We start from the raw sequence: 13,151 nt of genomic DNA on the forward strand, positions 1-13,151 counted from the left end.
TGACCTGAGCCTGTATCGAGTCAGCCACTCAACCAACTGACCCACCTGGGTTCCCTGAGAGCTCTTTTTAGTACTGAATAATATTCCATTGTTTGGGTGGACCACAGGTGATTTACCCATTCAGCTATTGAAGAACATCTTGACTGTTTCCAAGTTTCAGCAATTAAGAATAAGACTGCTATCAACTGTATGCAGATTTTACTGTGGACGTAAGTTTTCAGTTCTTTGGGGGTAAATGCCAAAGAAGTGAGGTTGCTGGGTTGTGTGGCTAAGATTGTTTAATTTTGTAAGAAACTGCCAGCCCATCTTCCAAAGTGGTAGTATTATTTTCATTCCCACCAGCAATGCATGAGAGTTCCTACCGCTTCACATCCTTAGCAGCATTTGGTGGTGGATTCGGGCCATTCCCTGGGTGTCTGGTGGTATCTCATTGTCTTGATTTGCATTTCCCTGATGACAAATGATGTGGAGCAACTTTTCATATGTTTATTTGCCATCTGTAGATGTATCTGGTGAGGTATAAGGCTTAAGAACATATCTGAGACCAAAGATCTAGATTGCTTTCCCAGAGTATTCTTTCTCTTGTAGGAAAGCAAGAAAGAATATAAGAGCAAGAACCGAATATTTGCATAAACATTCCCAGGTTTCTGCAGTACCTTTTCCCTGAAGCCCATCCACTGGGGATCAAGGAGTGTACTTATGACCAGAAAGCAACAAGTATTATAAGTAAAAGTACCCCAATGTCCAAACGTTTTCAAGTACAATTAGTGTAAAAGGACATAATTACAGTAATTGTAATCCATTAATGTATTATACTTTATTAATGTCTATATCAATGTATGCATTTATTATTTTTTTAATGTTTTTTTTTTTTTTTTTTGAGAGAGGCAGGGGTAAGACAGAGAGAGAGGGAGACACAGAACTCGAAGTGAGCTCCAGGCTGGGCTCTGTCAGCACAGAACCTGACGTGGGGCTTGACTCACAAACTGTGAGATCATGACCTGAGCTGAAGTCGAATGCCTAACTGACTGAGCCACCCAGGAGCCCCTCAATGTATGCATTTAGAGTTCACAGAGCTTCTTCAGTTTTAATCTCATTTGAGAATTTTTAAAAAATGTAAAGGGAAATATTAGCTTCATTTTATAGATGATGAAAACCAAAGCCCAGAGATTTGGACTGTTTAAAGTTGCAGCAGATTAAAGCCCAGGTATGTCATCTCTTGTGCTTCTAGGAATTTTGACAATCTTCATATTTGCTATAGTGTAAAAGGAGCGCAGGGAAAGGATGAAATTGTTTATTTTCTGTATATTGTTCAATTCCTCCTAGTTGTAGAACGTTTACTGTTTGAAACATTGAAAGTCATTGAATTTTCGAATTCAATGTTTCGAATTCAGCATTAGTAGGTCATGAAATCAACTTAGTGGATCACAGTGAGCAAACTGAATAGGAAAGAATGGGATAAAATACATGAATGCACTGCCCTAGTAGAAATAAGGATCGTTTTATTAAACATTTCTAACCCTAAGTCACAGTAAAAAGAAAAAATAAAAGCTTGAAAACACTGCTTAATCCCATGTTCTCAAACAACAGAGAGCCTAAGAATCATCCAGCCCTCGAGTCCAAAAGATTCTGATTCAGTAAATCTGGAATGGGAACCTGCATGTTTAGAAGGCACTGCAGGAGACCCTGGTGCAGATAGTCTTGAGGTGGTACTTTGAAAAATTATGCCCTCATATAAAGCAGAAACAAGAGCTTTGACGGTACATGCACGTCTTCTCCAAAATCTTCCCAAGACAGCAGAAGACCGTCTCTTGCCGCAGAGAACCACTTCAGTACAAAAGTGCGGGGCTCGGTGGCGTGTGCCCACTAATTACAGACATGTTCTTGCATTGATCTGCAGATTATTACTGTACCTGCCTCCTTTCTTAGATACTTATTACTAGGCCAGTGACATGTCTGAGAAGGGTGACAACCGGGACTAAGATCTAGATCTCTTATATGGTTAAGTGGTATATGAAGGGAGCTGGTGTCAACAATGTGTCCTCACGTGCTCTTTGACCTTGATTATTCCTAATAGCTAATACTTTTACTAAATACTACTACACTAGTAGGCCTCAGGATTTGTGCTCAGCATTGGAGGGGATACAAAGATGACTCCCCTGGAAGTCTTCATAGCCCCCCACCCCCCACGCTACCACGTCCCAACACACAGAAAGCAAGAAACGGGCTCAGTAAATAGTTTGCCTTTAATTTTTGTAGAGGTTCCTCACGGGTTTCAGATACCAGGCAGGAGGCTTGCTGTAGTCTGAGATGAAGCGACCAAATCCTCCACTCTCACACCTTCCTTCTCTCATACAGAGAGATACAGGGAATATTGCTCATGTCTTCAAGGAAATATACCCTCTACTGGTTCTATTATCAAGACATCACAAAGTAATATGCCGTCCTAGAAACCATGGTCTTCAAAAGGTTTTGAGAAATACATAATGAAAGGATTGTTTGGATGTGCACTGAAATGTTAGCAATTAGCACATTTAGGAATACTCATGTTTTACCGATATTCCTCTCAGTGAGGGGCTAAGGAAAAGCAGTCTTCGGATTATAGAGAGGCTCAAAGCCCTCCCTTATTCACAAATCATTTTAGGGTAGGGGCACCTGGGTGGCTCAGTCCGTTAAGTGTCCGACTTCAGCTCAGGCCATGATCTCCTGATGTGTGGGTTCAAGCGCTGCATCAGGCTTTTTGCTGACAAATCAGCCTGAAGCCTGCTTCAGATTCTGTGTGTGTGTGTCTCTCTCTGCCTCTCCCCTGCTTGCGCTCTCTCTCCCTCAAAAATAGATAATAAAAACTTTTTTAAATTGTTTTAAAAAATCACTTTAGGGTAGGACACTGCGTACATCTAGCGCATTCAAAGACAACTAACTTAATTTGATCAAAAAAGATGTTTGTCAAAGGGTTTAACATGGTTATTGCTGGGTAGCGGGACTGTCAATGATTTTAATTCTTTCCCTTATACCTTTGTGTTCTTTTTCTATAGTAAATATGGATTACTTTTATAAGTGAGAAAAATACATTTTATTTATCTTTTTAGAGATCATAAAAAGCTTCTCAGATCAGGTAGACTGACTTCTTTACCATGCTTCAAAGAGGTTCTAGATGGATGAAAGACTTAATAAGTATTCATGCAGGTTTCTTTTTAATAAGATCCCATTCTCAATGCCCAAAGATGTATTACTTAACAGCAAATAAAGAAGCAGAAGGCTTTCCAGAATGACCATTTATTTATTCAAAAATTGTAATATATCTACTTCACAATAAATCAATTCATTCTCTAACTACAGACACTCTGGGTGACCCCAAACTTACATTACAACCTAGAAGTCTCTGGCTAACCTAACAATAACACCCTCGAATAAAGCCTTTGTGGAGATGGTGATGTTTTTCTATTTTGGAGAGAACACATTTTCAGCATAAAACAGCTTTGGAGGACGGGAGTCCAACAGGCAAACATGTGCTCCTACTGTTCCCACAAAAGCAAAGCAGTTTTGCCAACTGTTAGAAACATGATAAAATCATAGCATATAAATTGTGTAAACAAAATATGTTCTATTTGTTCCATAACAGTATAAAATCATGTTAATTTTCATTCAAATAGAAAGGCTTAACCCTCTACATCCATATAATCTAAGGCCCCTTTTGCCATCCTAATATTTTTGGTTTGATGTGGAATCCTAAACTTTTGGGATGCCCTCTTCTGACCTTGCAAGAGATTCCCATGTATGTAGATAAGTATTATCTAAATAATAGACAGTGAGTCAAAGATCTGGAATAAGATTAAGTCTATCATTAAATTCTTTGGAGACGGTCAAATAAGACTCCACTCAAATGTTACCACTGTCGTTTTTTAAAAGCTCAGATGCTGTGGAGACCAGCATTTAGGGGAGAACAAAAACCAAAGCAAAATATTTAAACTAATTAAACTTATTTATTTTGAATTTTCTACCCTGAATAGCAGGGTAGAAAAAGTCCATGCCCACATTTTGTTCACCAAAGCATCGTCATGACCAGAAATAGAAGAAACCTCATAATCTGATCTAGAACTTCAGAAGAGTATGGAAAATAGAACATCACAAAAGAGATCTGATATGGTAACATTTTAAAGATTTGGGGGATGACATTTTTGTCAATACCAATAGGAGTTTTCACCGATTGTTCTGAGAATCACTGGACTTTCAAATTTGTTTGTTTGTTTTTCTCATCCTAACTTAACAAATATCATTGCTCCACGAAGCAACTCCCAAGCAGGTTAGTGTCTAATTTAATTCAAGAGCCTATTCTAGGTCTCAGAGAATATCTGGATAGGACTGTGGACAAGGAGTGTCTGGCACAGACTCCATTACTTGCCTCCAAACCCAGTCAGCCTCAGTAACAGAACCCGAAATTTCAGCTGCACACATGGTCATGAAGGGAAAATGACTTTCCCAGCCTCCCTCTCAGTTAGGTATGGCCATGTGACTAAGTTTCAGCCAGTGGAATATAAGTGGAAGCATTGTTTGGTTCTTCCAGAAAGTCTCTTTAGTTTTTATCATTATTATTTTTTTAATGCTTATTTATTTTTGAGAGAGAGAGAGAGAGAGAGAGAGAGAGAGAGAGAGAGAGACAGAGCATGACTGAAGGAGGGGCAGAGTGGGGGGAGACACAGAATCTGAGGCAGGCTCCAGGCTCTGAGCTGTCAGCATAGCTCCAACTCCTGAGCTGTGAGGTCATTACCTGAGCAGAAGTCGACCCTTAACCAACTGAGCCACCCAGGCACCCCTGGAAAGTTTCCTCTAAAAGTGAGGGGGAGAGATATGCCCAAGAACACACAACCAGTAGGTGGAGGAGCTGGACTCAACCTCCTCTAACTGTGTGATTCTACTGCATCCTCAGGACATGGTGAAATCTTGTGAGTCATCTAGAGTAGAGTTTGGCAAGCTTAGGTCTGCAAGCTAAGAATAATGTTTACCTTTTTAAATGGTTGAAAAACAATCTACAGAATATTTTCTGGCAATTTCAGGGTCTATAAGTAAAGTTTCATTGGAACACAGCCACATTCATTCATTGCCTCTGGCACCTTTTATAATGACAGAGCTGAATAGTTGTGACAAAGTTGCCATGACCTACAAAGCCTAAGATATTTATTATCTGGCCCTTCAAACACACAAAAATAAATAAATAAATAAAATAAAAATAAAAAGTTTATGGACTCTGAGCCAGAGAAAGGGAAAAGGTACAGAGCCAAGAGGATGTGTGGCTAGGTAGGGACAGTGCAACTCTGGTAACCATTCTAGAAGTTCAAGTGGGCCAGAGATGAAGTGTCACACTGTCTAGTAAAATCAGGTGCTCATAAATATTTGTTCACGTGACAAAAGGTGTAGGTATGGTCAACAAGCACGTAAAAAAAGATCCACAGCACCAGTAGTCATCGAAGAAATGTAAATTAAAACCACAAGGAGAGAGTACTCCACACTTAGAACAGCTATAATTAAAATAACTTCCTACTGGTGAGAATGTGGAGTAACAGGAACTCTCAGATATTGCTGATGGAAAGATAAAATGGTACAAACACTCCAGGAAAACAGTTTGGCAGCTTCTTATAAATTTAAGGATCTACTTACCATATGACCCGGCCGTTCCACTCCTAGATATTTCCCCACAAGAAATGAAAACATATATCCAAACAAAAGCTAGCCACAAACTGGAAACTTTCCAAATGCCCCCCAGTAGGTGAACGTATAGACAAATCGTGGCATATCCATACAGTGGGATAATATTCAGCAATAAAATAAGCCAAACTACATACATAAACAACATGGATGGACCTCAAATACATAACGCCAAATGAAAGAAGCCAGACTCCAAAAAGAACATGTTACATACAGGTTCCCCACTTTTGAAGGTTTGTGTTACACTACTTTACTCTTATGGAAGACTTTATCAGTGTGTGTTTTCACAAACCAAAAGAAATCCAAAGAAGATATTCACTTCGATGGAAAAGGCAAAAAGCAAATACCATTCAGCGCTCATTTTGCAGCAAGTTATTATAGAGGCAGCACATACCCCAAGTAGCGAGAGTGGCCCCACCAAGCTCTCTGCCCAGGAACTACACTCAGCATGTCAGCATCAAGCTGCCACAGCTTCGAATTGTATCAGTGAGCATCCGTGCTTTATCTCAATTTATACTGTGCATCTATTAGCAAGATGTGTCCTTGGGTCTGGGAACACTCGAACAATCTTCCATGTTTATTAATAGTGAATGCTTCTTTGCTTCACAACATTTGGCCTATGAAAGCTTTCATAGAATGCTCTATTTTCAGAGAGTGGGGGAAATCTGCACTTGTATTTGTTTGGAACTCCAGGAAAGAGGTTTACTCCACACAGATAGATCCTTGTCTCATGGGTGTTTCTCTCATTGGTTGCTTGGGTGGGATTTGAGTTGGGGAGGTTTAGTGGGAAAGGGCACACAGAGACCTTTTCGGGTAATGCTAACATTCTAGATCTGGATTGTGGTGGTGGTTACACAGGTGTATATAGTTGTGCATTTTGTCATATATATTTATAAATTTGACTTTTAAAAAGGGGCCCACATCTTCAGGACCCAGTAACAGGGAGGACTTTGATGCTGAGCATCACCATGAATCCATGCAGCCATGAGAAATCCACATGGAACAGAAGAACAAAGACACAAAGGTTACTTTCCAGACAGATTTTTTTCTGATCCTACAAGGAAGTGGCCTCATACAAAGTGCTCTTTGTAGGCTCTTTGCCATAGGGCATCTTTGAGACAGGAAAAGCCCAACTTTTATCCTGTATCAAGGGTTGCAAAGACCCTGGAAATGAGGCCTTTAATACTCAGACCTTTAGATTTCTCTAAACTGAATACAAATCATGAATACTCTCTTACTTCTCTGAAGGTACCAATCAGCAAGTTACCCACTTGGATTCTTCAACTGGCAAATGAAACACATTTACCTGCACTAAAAATGAAGTCAGTTGGTTTGATCTAAGTCCCTGCGGGAAACTTGATCCACCAAGGTAACTAGACCCAATCAGTTGGAAGTTCAGGATGCAGTTGCTGGCCATTAAGTCTGCTTTAGTCTCCGCTACATTAAAGTGGTCGTCCTTCCTCATAAGAAACATACTAGCTGTCCAGAGTTGAAGGAGTAACATTCCAGCCAGTCTGAGGGACAAAGTTCAATAAAATCAGCATTTGATATCTCCTTTTGGGTAAAGTTTGGATGATGGGGAAGGCTGTGCCCTGGCCACCGAAATTAGAGAGAGATGTTTATCTGGAGATGGCCAGATGGAGCAGACTGTTCTTGGGGAATAAGAGAAAATCTTCTCTGAGCCTCCTTCTGCAGGAAGCCTGAAGCAATGCTCAGGAGACGAGGATTGTTAAGGGAGCCAAGGAAGGGTTCAGGTAACAAAGAGACCTATATTTGCAAACGCTTCCAAAGTAGAGAGAGGGAAGACCACTTCATTTTGCCTCTCAATTGAGTTAGAATTTTTTTTTTAAACTTTAATACCAGTTTCAAATAACAACCAAGATAAATCCCTGAGAGAGATCACAATAGAATATAATGATTCTAGTCCTAAGACAATGAGACAGGTAAGGAAAACACCTTCAGAGAAAGGTGCTTGGGAAGATGGGAACAGATAGAGAAATTTAAGTTTGACCTAGGTTCTTTGAAGCAATTGTGCAAGTCCAAGCTAAGGGGTGGGGCCCTTATCAGTGATGTGTGGTGTGTGACAGCAAAGAGGAAAAAGGGCTTAATGTAAGTCTTCTCGGGAGACTCACAACTGCAGAAGAGAATGGAATTTATAAAGCTATAAATTGAATCTATTCCATCTAGAATTCAGCTGAGGGAGGGTTTCAGGTCCTGCGGCAAGTCCTCAAAAGTAGCCAACAAAGTATAAAGGATTAGTTCATAATCAAAAGAGGCTACGAAGACCCTTGGCAATAGCAATGGGCAGTGCCAGAGCAGGAACCTCAAAAGCGGTTTCAGAGATCATTTCAAAGGAGAAAGTGCAAAGCTTGTAAGAAGCCAGATAAATTTGCAGAATATTGCAAATCATGGAAGAAGCTGTGGAATAGCTCTGGATGTGATGCCTGGAGCTGCTGCAGCCATCCTGCTCAGCTTGAAATTGACCTCATACTGACACACTTTCTCCTACAACACAACACAAGAGATGGCAGAAAGAGTTGGAAAGAGTCTTTGTCCTTGATGATACCACTGTGCTGATGAACAGCGGTAACCACCCCTGAAGTCTGCCCTAAAATTGGAGTTCCTGTTATAAAAGCTAATTCTTCTGTTTAATCTTTGAGTTTGGGTTTGTTCCTTGCAGCCAAAAGCATGATAACAGATATAGACTTCCTGGCCAGATATTTATACATTTTCTTGTGTTCTCTTCCCTATGCCATCTTTTAGACTTCTGAACAACTTCAGGTAAAATATTTTTTTTACACACTTGTGCATGCACACACACACACACACACACACACACTCCCCACTCATTTTTCTGAAGGTTAAAATGTTTATATTTCCCGTATACTTTGGAAGAGACACGTTATATGCAGGGCTCCTACTCCTACAGTTGCGGGTGCTGTTAAGGTTATGAATGCTACTGAACCATAATTTTTGAAACAAAAATAACATTTCAGATAATTATACCTACCCATGTGGTGCTGTAATCTATGACTGTCTTGAACCAATCAATATGAAGCAGCTGTGCATCTCACAAGCTCACCTGTGTAGGCATTGTAAGTGGCCCTGTTATTCAAAGCTTGCTGGTTGTCCTCAAGTGCAACAAACCTTTAGTCACAGAAAATGTGCTGGGAGGACAAACACCCTTTCCCTGCTATTTTACTACAGGTGTTTATCTTTTATGAATCATGTCTAAATTTGTATTTAAATTAAATGCATTAAATTAAAGGTGAGTACAGTTATAGAAAGGGATGGAGTTTTAAAAAATCACTTAGAATATTAATGAAAGAATGCTTCATTAGGCTATCCAAACAAGTTAAATAATCCCACACTTGGTTATAAAAATTAGTTCTCTTTTAAAATTATAGAGATATTTTTCAATCTGGAGGCTAAGTCTCGAAGGTCCATGACTCAATTTTCTCAAACTTGAGGCTTCAGTTGTTCATATTCTGTGAATATAATAAGCTTCAAGGAAGGCCTAATCTTCTATGTCCCAGTGTGTCCTCCATATCTTTTAAAAAGTATATATCTATATATGTAGATATAGACCAGGAATTCTTATTTCACTGCCAAAAAGAATAATCAAATTAAGTTTCTGCTAAATTCTAGCAAAATTTATATCCAATCTAATCCAGTATTCGTATTCAAGATGAATACCATGCACAGTCAACTTCTTCCCTTATGCTCCCATCACCACCACTGTGGCTGAGCTGCCTGGGTGACTGGACTTCTCACCTCATACCTGGGTGACTGGACTTCTCACCTCCACTCCACCCCACTCTTGTCCTTTCTTCAAGCTCAGACAAGGGGATTCTCTCAAAACTCAAGTCCAATCTCAAGCCTCATCTCCTCACTCTCTCCCCTGGACAGCCACCCAACCTTTCTTCTCATACCTCTTTCCTGAATGTTCTTACGTATCACCAATTATTGCACATTCTAGCTCTTCTCTCTGGGGGAACACTTTCCTTCCTTCTTCACCTACATAACATTTAGTCAGTCTTCAGCCTGAGCACAATTTTAAGACTTTCCTAACCCAGTCAAATTCTCTTGTTCTAGACTCTCACATAGCCTCAGGCTTCTTTCTACTACCTGTTAATTTTGCATTTTTATATTTCTCTGTGGTTATCTGATTACTGGTGATGTTACACTAAACTGTAAGCTTTATGAGCAGAGATTTTATCTTTTTTACTCATCGTTACATGCCTAAGTTTGAGCAGAGCAGTGGATACTCAATATATTTGTTGGATGAAAATATAATTTTGGCAAACATTTTCTTTCATACACAATAGTCTCAGAAGAAATGTGAATCTTACCATTCATTTGTTTCTTTTCCCTGGTTGTTTTCAGTGATCCAAGGAACTCAATATGGATTCACTGGCTAAAGATTTTTCCTTTAAAAACATGTAATGAGAAGACAGAGCTGGATCTTCTTAGCACCCATCCATTTTGGAGATTGGTGGTAGACTATGGATGGCATAAAAAGATAGTACCCAGAATGCAAATGTCTTATTGCTTGTGACCACAAGATATCAACAGCAGGACCATTTCCTTCTCTTGACACTAGAAATAGCTTCATCAAATGAGGAATTACTCAGCCTCCTGCGGGTGCCCTTTTCTGAAGCTAACATCCTACTCATCATTTGAACCCTAGTAGAAGCTACAATCCTATTCAATCTAATTTCAAAATACTGATACCAGCTCTATCACTTTATTTTCTCCCTTTAAAGTCTGTGTTGTCTCTTTCCTGTATTTTATTAATTGTGACACCAATCAAGGCATATAGGAGTGGGGGTTGGAAGGTAGGGAAATAGTACCTTGTCCACAAATGTTAGGTTGAAGGAACTGATATAATATTAACATCTTAGAGAAAGTATACAATGGTGACAAAATCCCTATTCTGGGAAAAGCTGCCTTCATTTTCACTTTTTATGCCCCCCTTCCCCACTCCCGCTTTTTAAATTTAAGCTTCTTGAGGCATGTTGTTTTGTTTTTTAATGTTTTTGTAAAAGATTCTACTAAGGTAGATTGGAAGTTTCAAGGCAAAGTCTCTTAATCTAGACTGATAAACAAGTGTTTGGCAATTGTGAAACCCTTGAAAACATGCTAAATTGTGAGTATATGTTTGGGAGTACATGCTTCTGGAGAAAGACTCTGGATTTTATGTCAGATTCTGTCTCCAGCACCTGGTACAGTGCCTGGCATGCAACAGATGCTTAATAAATATATGAGTAAGGAATGAGAAAATGAATGAATGAGATGCCCCTAAAGACACTGAGAAGGAATGGCTACAGAAGTAAGTTATCTGATACAAGGAAAAAAGTAGTGTCAGAGAAGCCAATGAAGAAAAGGTTTCATGAAAAGACAGTGGTTAAACTGTCATCTGTTAAGAATAGTCAACTCAGATGGGGTCTGAAAAGTGCTCAGTGGATTTATAAACAGAGTGGTAGTTGGAGACCTTTAAAACTGATAGTTTCAGTTGGGGTAAAATATTGCAGTAGGTTGGAGAATAGGAATACAAAGTAAGGAAAAGTGGATGGAGACAACTCTCTCATGGAGAATGATGAGTTGCTATAGGAAGGTTTTAACATTTTTAAGATAGAAAAGACTTGAAAATACCTAAATGTCAATGGGAAAGAGCCAAAGGTAAGTAAAGAAACAAAGGTCTGAAGAAACAGGACTGGGAAGGGACCCAGAGCTTTGTATCAGAAGAGGGTCATCTTTTCCAACGTGAAAGGAAGGAAGAACAAAGAATGAATACCAATTAAATAAGTTGGAAGGTTTGGTGATACTAATTTGAGAAAGACTGCATCTTATGAGTTCTATTTTCTCTGAGAAAATGAGAGGTGAAACAATCTGCTGAGAATGAAGGGGTACTAGGGTGGGTGGATACACGGGGAAGGTCATAGGTGAGCAGAAATTTAAAATAACTCCTATGGAGAATGGAAAACAGGGAAGAATTGCCAGACAAAACTATGAACATATATTTGCTACTAGTATTCTCTGGTGGGTGCTTTTTCTATAGGAAGTGTTTTAAGCAGAAAGGGGTTTCTAAGAAGAATCCCTACTCACTAGGGCTACTTTCTCTCTTGATATTGAGTAACTTAAATTCAGGTTCAGATTTTGAAGATATTATTTCTGTATTACATGCAGAAAGTATGGTGGATCTGATATTAAAGGTAAGAAGTCACTGATATTATTTTAAATACATAGGATATAAAAGTTTGCCTTTTAAGTACCGAAAAATGTCAACAGGAAAGGTTTTTGTGGTTTTTTTTTGGGGGGGGTACAGGGAACCAAAAATCACTGTCAACACCAAAGCCCTAAAATAACAACTAGAGGGCCACATTGATAGGCCCATTAACTAGGACAGAGTTTTATCCTGTCACTTAAATGATAATGTCAGGATCAACAAATCCATGATCAAAAGAGGGACATCTAGAGAAAGAAATTCCAGAGGAAAAACTGGTGAGAGTGATTGTTCTCAGATAGAAGACTCTCTTCAGTCTACTCCATTGCAGATAAAGCCAAGTTCAGTCTCTCAAGTTCAGTAGTTACCTGGACATCAAGCAGAGGTGATATGTCATGTCCAACCTCCAAACTGATGCATATTCTCTCGTTAGTTTTCTTCTCCCTTTGGCTACAGACATTCAGGAGTAGCTGGTGGCGTTAACTAGTTAATCATTGTTATTTCCCTCAATACTTCCTGCCTTGGCTTGAAATTTACCATGGGGGTAGTTACTGAACCAAGGGCCAAGACAAATGCTTTAACACTCTCCATCTAGCCAAACCCACTCTGTCCCTAAAACTGTTCAGCAGTCCAAGCATGGAAGCAGAGAAGAGAGTTAGTTTGGAAGGAAGTCTAAAGTGGTCATTAAGAGCATGGTTTCTAGGAGCAAACTGCTTGGGTTCATATTCTAGAGACACTACTTAGAGGATAGAAACTGTTTTAGTTTCCTCATCAGCAAAATGGAAATAATAATAATGCCCATCTCATAGGGCCGCTCTGCAGATTACAGGAGACAATCCTGGTAAACTTGGAAAAGTGTCTGGAACACAAGAAGCACATAGCATATGTTAGTTACTATCATCTCTGACCTAAGGCTGGGTTTTGCTGAGTAGGTTTAAAACAGAAGGGCAAGATTGCAAGAGTGCCAGGGTTGAAATGATGGGAAGTGAAAAGCAGAAGAAACTGATAAAGAGGGGAGCACAGTCAAGGGCCTGGAGTTTTTGAAATTGAAGTATAGATGCATTGGAAGTCATTTCGTTAGAGGAAATTAGCAGAAAGTAGAAGAGTTTAAGGATTAAAATTTCTTTTAATGTTTATCTTTGAAGGAGACAAAGCATGAGTGGGGGAAGAGCAGAGAGAGAAGGAGACATGAAACTGAGCCAGACTCCAGGCTCTGAGCTGT

At 39.5% G+C, this 13,151-nt stretch overlaps 1 long non-coding RNA gene across 1 annotated transcript; it reads left to right on the forward strand.

Moving 5' to 3' along the window:
* The first annotated feature begins 1,117 nt into the window (after positions 1 to 1,117).
* Positions 1,118 to 10,227, forward strand: LOC115273376. The gene is made up of 3 exons (XR_003900792.1): positions 1,118 to 1,207; positions 6,952 to 7,072; positions 10,090 to 10,227. It is a non-coding gene; the product is annotated as an uncharacterized LOC115273376 (long non-coding RNA).
* Positions 10,228 to 13,151: the final 2,924 nt, after the last annotated feature.

This window comes from Suricata suricatta, chromosome 2 (genome assembly GCF_006229205.1).
Source record: "Suricata suricatta isolate VVHF042 chromosome 2, meerkat_22Aug2017_6uvM2_HiC, whole genome shotgun sequence".
NCBI lineage: Eukaryota > Metazoa > Chordata > Mammalia > Carnivora > Herpestidae > Suricata > Suricata suricatta.